This window comes from Spinacia oleracea, chromosome 3, assembly GCF_020520425.1.
Source record: "Spinacia oleracea cultivar Varoflay chromosome 3, BTI_SOV_V1, whole genome shotgun sequence".
Taxonomy (NCBI): Eukaryota; Viridiplantae; Streptophyta; class Magnoliopsida; order Caryophyllales; family Amaranthaceae; genus Spinacia; species Spinacia oleracea.
The window spans coordinates 132424916-132433478 of record NC_079489.1 but is presented as its reverse complement, the minus strand read 5'-3'; the positions used below and the strand labels follow the sequence as shown (position 1 = coordinate 132433478).

General features: G+C 42.4%; 1 long non-coding RNA gene across 1 annotated transcript; it reads left to right on the top strand.

Annotated features, from left to right (window-relative positions):
- Nucleotides 1–518: 518 nt before the first annotated feature.
- On the top strand, nucleotides 519–5529 carry LOC110784868 (uncharacterized). The gene is made up of 4 exons (XR_008931084.1): nucleotides 519–3872; nucleotides 3983–4028; nucleotides 4151–4312; nucleotides 5269–5529. It is a non-coding gene; the product is annotated as an uncharacterized lncRNA (long non-coding RNA).
- The last annotated feature ends 3034 nt before the right edge of the window (nucleotides 5530–8563 follow it).

Here is an 8563-nt window from a genome sequence, read left to right as displayed (position 1 = left end):
TGAAAAACTATTTTGGGCGGTAAATTGTCCTGAAAATATGAAAGTAGGCCAAGCTGTCCTTTACCTAAAAGATGAGGCCGATCTATGGTGGAAAGAGAATGGAACTAGGCTAAGTGTTGTTGAAGGATTTAATTGGGACTCATTTGTCGTTGCGTTGAGGGAAAAGTTTTATCCTCCTTTCATAACAAAACGAAAAGCGCAGGAATTCATAAACCTGGGGATGGGGAGTATGACCATCGCTGAATATTATAGCAAATTTATAGCGCTGTCGGAGTTTGCACCTGAGGTTGTAGCCACAAAAGAGATAAAGGCTCAGAGGTTTGAGCAAGGGTTGACCGATGAGATCCAGTTAGGATTAGGTGGAGAAACCCTTACACCTTTAGATAATGTGTATGAGAGAACCGCTCATATTTATGGTTTTCAGTCCATAAGGGACAAGAAAAATGTTGTTGGAAAGAAAAGAAAAGTGTTTAATGTCCGGGAAAACCAAGGGAATTTCAAAAAGAGTATGAATGAGAATAGGAATGGGAAAGGAAATGGAAATTATCGAGGAGGAAACAGTCAGGGGCACAACAATAGGAGTCAATCCGTGAGAATGTATCACTGCAAGAGGTGCAACAATAATCACCCTGGTAAGAATTGCAAAGGAGAATTAGTGACCTGCAACTATTGTCAGAAAAGGGGGCATAGGGAGTATGAGTGCTTCACTAAGCACAGAAAGGAACAAAATAGTAGTGGAGATGGGAACCAAGTGAGATTTAACCAGTCTGGAGGTCAAAATTCAAAGCCTGGAGGGGCACAAAACAATCAAGAGAACTATAATAAACCTGCAAATGATAACAACAACCAGAATAAGGCTCCGGGAAAACCGTTCATGATGACTAGAAATGAAGCTGAACATTCTGCAGACGTAGTTCATGGTACTTTTTCTATTAACTCCGTGCTAGTTAAAACATTATTTGATTCGGGAGCAACCTATTCTTTCGTTTTGTCATATGTTATTAAGAGTCTGAAGTTAGTAGATTTTGAAATGATTGATTTACCTGTTAGTATACCTACTGGTGTAACCTTAAGGTGTACCAAGTTATTTAAGAACTTTCCTTTGAAGATAAAAGATTGCGTTTCTGACTTGATAGAGTTTAATGGGAAACCTAGATGTAATTCTGGGAATGGATTGGCCAAGTTTTTACAAGGCTAAGGTAGATTGTGAAATTCCGAAAGTAAGTTTAAGGAACCCTATGGGAAGGTTGACCTCATGTGAATGTTTTGAGAAGTCCAAGAACCTTTAAGTGATTTCTATAATGCAAGTGAGGAAATTGATGAATAGAGAGTGTGAACTATTTTTCTGTATTGTGCTAGATGTGAGTAAAGAAGTTGGAGTGAAGATCGAGGATGTTCCCATGGTGAATGAATTCGTTGGTGTGTTTCCGAGTGAAATTGCGAGTACGTCACCAGCTAGAGCCCTTGAGTTCACAATAGAGTTGAATCCCGGACCGACACCTATACCCAGAGCACTTGATAGAATGACACCTCCTGGAATGAGTGAATTGAAGACATAGTTTCAAGAATTGTTCGATGAGGGGTATATTAGGCCTAATGCATCACCACGAAGAGCCCTGGTGTTGTTTATTAAGAAGAAAGATGAGAGTGTGAGATTGGGTATCGATTTTAGGGAGCTAAGCAATGCAACCATCAAGACCAAGCATCCTTTGCCTAGGATAGATGACATATTGGATCAATTGAATTGGACGAGTGTGTTCTCGAAGACTGATTTGCGTTTAAAGTACCACCAATTGAGAATAGCTGATAAGGGCCTAAGACCTCATTAGGATTCGTCATTGTCATTATGGGTTTAGAGTAACGTCTTTTGGGTTAACCAATGCACCTGCATTAATTATGGATTTGATGAATGAGATTTTCTACGAATTCCGAATTTAGTTCGTTATGATGTTATTGATGATATCCCTATTTATGCATAGAATGAGAAAGAGCATGACAAACACTTGAGGATTACTTGGAGACGCCTAGGAAAAATCTAGTTTTATTAAATGAAGTATACAAATCTTGAAGTCATATGTGTATAGTGACACCGACGGAAAAGTTAAGGACTAAATTAATTGAGAACTATGTTACGTAAGGGATTAAATTTAAGAGAAGATTTGAGTGGTCCAGGATCGTTAGAATCATTGTTGTCTGGAAAAGATGAAAAGAAATATATGAATTGGTGCAAGAGCTAAGAGTTAAGCCCAAAAGTTATACACCCATGAAAAGTGTAATGAGGTTCGGTAACAACGAAAAGTTGAACAGAAGGAGTTTATATAGATCATGCTAAGATTCAAGCTGTGAGTGAGTGACCTACTCCAAAGAACGTGTCTGATACTTGAAGTTTTCTAAGCCTAGATGACCATTATAGGAGGTTGTGAAAGACTTTTCGAAGAGAACAAAACCATTGACCAACTTGTTGAAAGAAGAATCGAAATTCGAGTGGAGTGAGAAATGTGAGAAAGCTTTCTAGATTTTAAAAGAGCGTTTGACCTCCGCACCTGTTGTCGCGTCAATTGAAACTTTATGAAACCAATTACCCTACCCATGACCTAAAGCTAGCTGCTAGTGCGTTTGTTTTGAAGATTTAAAGACATTATCTTTATGGGAAAACATTTGAGATTCTTACCGACCATAAAAGTCTGAAACATTGGCAAAAAGGTCTAGTGAATCTTGGGGATGACATTGAAAATGAGTACTACTTTCCACCCTGCGATTGATGGACAACTGAGATTACTAACGGAATATATGTTGAAAGCTTGTGTTATTGACTTTAAGGGTAATTGGAAAAATCACCTAGGTTCGATTGAATTTTCGTGCATCAATGGTTACCATGCAAGCATTACGATGTCACATGTTGAGGCACTGTATGGAAAGAATTGTAGAAGTCTTACTTATTAGAATGAGATTAGTGAGAATATTGTATTGAGGACATAATTCGTTGAGGAAGAAATACCCAAAGTTATTCCCTGAGATGAGTTACGAGGGCGTAACTCGTTTTCTTTAAGAGGGGTAGAATGCGATAGAAATTCGCGCTTTTTACCTATTTTTATAGTATTTTTATGCATTTTATGCTTATTTTTAGCAACTTATATATGTTGATGCAAGTAAATAGATTCTCCGCATAAGAAAATGTGTTTTTGAGTATTACAAGTAACTCTTAGTTGGCAAAATAATGCACAAGAGTGGCACAAAGTACTTCTACAATAAGAATAAGTTGAAAAGTTTGGAAAAATACGTGAATTTTCGTGTCAAGTTTCGGGGCGAAACTTCTTTTAAGAGGGGTAGATTGTAATCCCCCGTAATTTTATACATTTCATTTATATATTTTACCGTATATTTAATATATTTAAATAAGAATTTATGAATTTTGGAAATAAATATATAATTAACATATATTTATTTATTACATATTAATATTTTCAACGATTTACGAAATCGAAAATGATTTTAGAATTTTAAGTAGAAAAGAATTTGAATTACGAAAATTGATTGAATTTAGAAAACGATCCTATTCAGTTTTGGATTCGAATCATAAAAGCTAAATCCTAATTCTAGCCCACTTGGGAAAGCCCAATATTAAAACCCAAAACTCAAACCCTCCCTTTACTCTAATTCACGTAAAACAAAAAAAAAAAAAAATAAACAAAGCCAAAAAACCCCATTTGAACTTCACGTGAAAACGCAAAAGAGAAAAAAAAAAAAAAAGAAGCAAAACCTATCTCTCATTCAAACTCACGTAAACTAGCAAACCCTCAAACCTTGGTACTCTCTGCCCAGCCGCCAGCCACCATACACCCGCCGGACCTCCACCGTCCTCGTCACAGCCGGTAAGCTCTTCTCCGTCGTCCTTCCTTTTCTCTTTCGTTCCCCTTTTCTTTTCGTTCTTCTTTCTTCGTTTTCACCCCTCCTCACGTGATTATGCTTGAACCTCGCACAGCCCCAGCCGCCGACCACCTACCGCCGCCGCGACCGCCAGCTGCACGGTAACCTTCTTCTTCTCCTTCGTTCTTCTTCCTTTCTCTTTCGTTCGTCTCTTGCAGCTTCGCTACCCTTCTCACGATCTTTTTCGCTCTTGCTCTCCTCGCTCGTTTTGGTTTTTGCGCAGCAGCAACCGAGTCGCGCCACCCTCTCCTTGCTGTCGCCGAGCAGTGCTGCCGCCTCCGGCCGCGCCTCACCGCCTGCCGCCGTCGTCCTCTCTCGTCGGCGGAGAATTCTCCTTAGGCGACTTTTGAATTATTAAAGTGGTCTTGCAGTTTGTTTACACAAGGTACGTACATACCTGTGTGCTTGGAATGTGTGCTAATTGTTGAAACCATGTTGAATTATTGATGAACTTGGTTATGTTGATGTTGTTGATGAACTTAGTCAGGTTGAAATTGCATGTTTGATACTGTTGGATGAACATATTAAACCTTTATTGCATATTGAGGATTATAACATGTTAGTATGGAAGATTGTTGCAAACATGTTTGATTGGGAACACTAGATTATTTAGTATATAATTCAGATCAGTTAATTGTTGTTCCCTTTTTAGCTTTTCACTACTTTATGAGGGCGGAGGACCTTATTTAGTAAGTTGAAACCTTATACCCATATTCAGGGGTTGATCAGTATTAAAGAAAAGATTGGAGTTAATTGGAATGAGTCTTGTTTGATGCCTTTGTGGTCACTTACTCAATTCCAAGATAAAAACAGTTATAAATAAATGTGAGTTGCATGCCTTATGTGATTGTTGAGTCATAACAGGGTGTCAATTTGTAAATCATGTAAAGTGAAACTGAGTAGCAATAGCTTTAGACTGTGCACGTCTAAAGTGACGGACAAACAGGAGTTGGGGTTCATGGTGGTAGCCCATGGCCTTTCATTCGGACCGGATTGATCACCGCGTCCTATTTTCAGTCAAACGTTCCTCGATATCGCAGGTCACTGAGGTTACGGAGTCGCGCCCGTACCTCGCTTAGCTAGAAAACTCGGTCCATTGCCTATTTCAATTAAAATAATATTATTGTTATAAAAGTCTAGTCCAGTCTAGCCTAGTCTAGTTAAGTATGGTCGTCAGATTATCATGCTTTGTCTGCCCTTAATTATGTTTAATAGTATCATGTTAGGATTATTATTGTTTTAGTATGTAGTACTCAGCTTTGCTGATTACGTGCTTTGTTTGTGTGTGTTGATCATGGCTATGCCTTATTGATCCTGTGATGACCCAACTTTGGTGAGCAGTCTCTAAGGATCAATAAGCGTTGCCCATCTACAGGTTTGAAGATGATGCATCATTGGGATCGGGATTAGAGAGCTTGTAGTTATATTTGTTTTATTAAGTGATTTGGGTTGTTAACTTATATTTGAAAGTTGTCGTACTATTCGTATTTCCTTATTTCCGTTAATTGGTTTTGGACTTAGTATGTAATCGATTATTTATGAACCTAAAAGTTAGTTTTATGTTTTCCGCTGCAAAATTCTGAATAAGCCGTACGTTTTCACACGGGCGATAATGCCTTAATAATTCTCTATAGTTATATTTATAAAAGGGTTGTTTTAGAAAAAGGGAATTGTCGGGGTGTTACACCCCAAGTAGTCGGTTAGTCTAAAAATATATGTGCACTCTTATATGAACTCATTATTTTTACGAAAGTCTTTTCCTTTTCGAAATTCGTCGTTGGTTTAGGAAACTAATATTGCTATAATATGTTAAAACAAAGCCCACGGAAGGCTCAAAACATTCTTGCACCAAAAATCGCAAAAAATATATATATACATGCGGAACACAAGAATGAATATGTATAAAATAGGAGGTAAGCCTAAGACTCGTCATCGGCTCCATGTCTCCAAGCCTCGCCGGTCCATCCACTCCACTCCCCGTGGTATGAGGGACCCCAGCCAGAGTCACCCCAAAAATGAGGTTGCGACTGCAACTCGGGGCTAGGCTCTCGGGCCACCGACACGGAACGCCGCCTACGCTCCGGCTCGGACCTCTCCCCGGAAGAACTCACCCCCGCGTCAGAACGGCGATGCCGTAGGGGCGAGTGCCGTGCTCTCTCTCTCGCGACGATCGTGTTCCCCGCCCGAGGGACCCGCGTCGTCGGCCCCAGCACGCCCAGTAGCCGTCTGCAAAAAGGGACAAAAAGAGAGTGAATAACCGAAAGCCAAACCAAATGTACAGATCAAAAGAAAAGAAGAGAGGGCACATTACCCGAGTAGAGTGGGGGCTCCTGCAAGAAAGTGCAGACCGAGCTCGAACCAACGCGGACTTCAACCGGTTGATCACCCCCACCATCGCATTGGCCGTACGGGCCGGAACCTAAAACAAGAATGTCAGTAAAAAAAGAAAGAAAAAATATAAAGAAGAGTACACAAATAAAAGGTGCATACCGCCTCTACTCCCTCAGGGAGCGGAGCATCATGGAAAACCCTGTCTTCCGGGAAAGTCTCCACAATCTCGGATCCGCTCTCTCCGGTATACGAGATCCGAGCATCGGGAAGCACCCATCCCCCCAACAAAGGGTCAGGACCCTCCTGCACAAAACACAGTAGGCATAAACACATGGGCACGAACATGAAAACACTAAAATCAATACAAAGAGAGGAGGCAACTTACAGCGCCAGGCTCCGGGAGACGAAGAGAATCCTGGATAAACTGGTAATAGCTAGCTCCCTCTATCACCAACTCCGTCGCCGGCACACCTGTCCTCGAGTGGACCCTCCACGACTCGCCTATCTAGCGAGTAGACAGCATGGTCGCAAGCGGAGGCCTGGGCACCAAAAAACCCCGACTGTCTGCATACGTACCCGCTCTCCCAGGTACCAGACAGGGTCCCGGCGGCAACCGAACAAGACCCGCATCTGGCTCAGGGCATAACTCTCCCTGACCGAAGCATGGGTACCCCTAAAAGAGAGCCATGGGGTCCAAACCACCTGTTTTCGTACGAAACGCAGTCAGATCTCGCACATGAAAAGAATGACGAAATACGAGATAGAGGATAAGATTATGTACATGCTCAGGGTTCCCGTCCCGGATAAGATCCCACACGGTATCGGGCGGTGGACGCACTGTCAGCTTCTTCTTCCAACCCCAACGGCGACCGGCAGGGAACTCCAAAGGCCTCTGCCCCTTTCGGGGAGCCAGCCAGGGTAAGTGCTCAAAGGCCCACAGCTGCAAAAAAGAAAAGGATAATAAAACGTTAAAAAAAAAGAGGCCGGGTAAAAGCGAGAAAAACAAAAGAAAGTCTAGGCACATACCTCGATCAAACGCGGCACTCCCGCTAATGTAATCACAAAGTGACGTATACTCGGGTCCGAGACGCGCACCGACAAACTCATCTGGCTGACAAGCGTCGCATAGCCCAAATCGCCCCAGCGATAGTCACCCAGTGTAGACACGTCCTCCACCATGCCTATCCACCTCGGGTCAAAGGTGTCAGTCGGACCCGATAGAAAAGTGGAAGTAATAAAATGGAGGTAGAACAGCCGAGCCTGTCTCAAAGGCGACTCCTCTACCCCGTGCTCCAAAGCCCACATCAGGCCAGCGAAAGGTATCCCACGGGGCTGGTACGAAGGTAACCTACTACCCATCCACGAGCCCAGGAGCCTGGTACCCTCAGCAACAGTCGGCGATGGGCCGTCCGACCTTAGACGAACGGGGTTCCCTGTAAAGGTCAAACCTGTCAAAGCTGTGTAGTCCTCAGGAGTGATCGTCATCTCGCCCCAAGGAAAATGGAAGGTGTTGGTGGTATCCCACCACCACCTCATGAACGACCGCAGAAAGGACAGGGAGATGTTGAGCCGCAGTATCTCCCAGAAGGTCTCAACCACCGGAAACAGTGAGCTAGCCCTCACCAAGGCCTGGGCGTCCGAGCTCAGATAGCTAAAAACGGTCTCACTCGTCGCGGCGCCATAGCCGCGAACCGTAGTCTCTCTCCTCGCGTGAAGGCGGGAAGTCACATGGTGCTCTAGGTCGTAGTGCAGATCACGACCATCGTAAAGCTCAGGGCCCACCCATAGGGGACCCGGGCCAGTCGACTAACGCGTCATGCCACGCACCTCGTGGCCACCAGGAGGGGGTAACGACTCGTCAGACATGCTGATCAACAATACAACAAGGCATTATACCTTTGACAAAATCGGCACTCATACCGATCCCTAAAGAGAGTGCATTTCACTCATGAAATGGAGTCATACAATTTTTGTTCCCTAAAAACATGATACTAAGTTCATACTTAGCAAAATTTCCTAAGTAAAAATTAACTCCAGCAAAATCAAAATTCTCCCATAATTTGTCATTCATGAATTATGAGGAACGCAAGCAATACACCAAGAACACCTACATTATATGAAAATGCCCAAATTCAACAAAAATCAACATACTTGAAAAAATTAACATGCACAAACTAATTAACATGTTATGTGGAACATTTCCAACTATCTAATTGAAGGAAAGGGGCACAAAATCAAAAACCCCCAAATCAATTTCATGCACAAAAATACTTGACAAAAATACTGAAATTGACAAAAAAGCTCA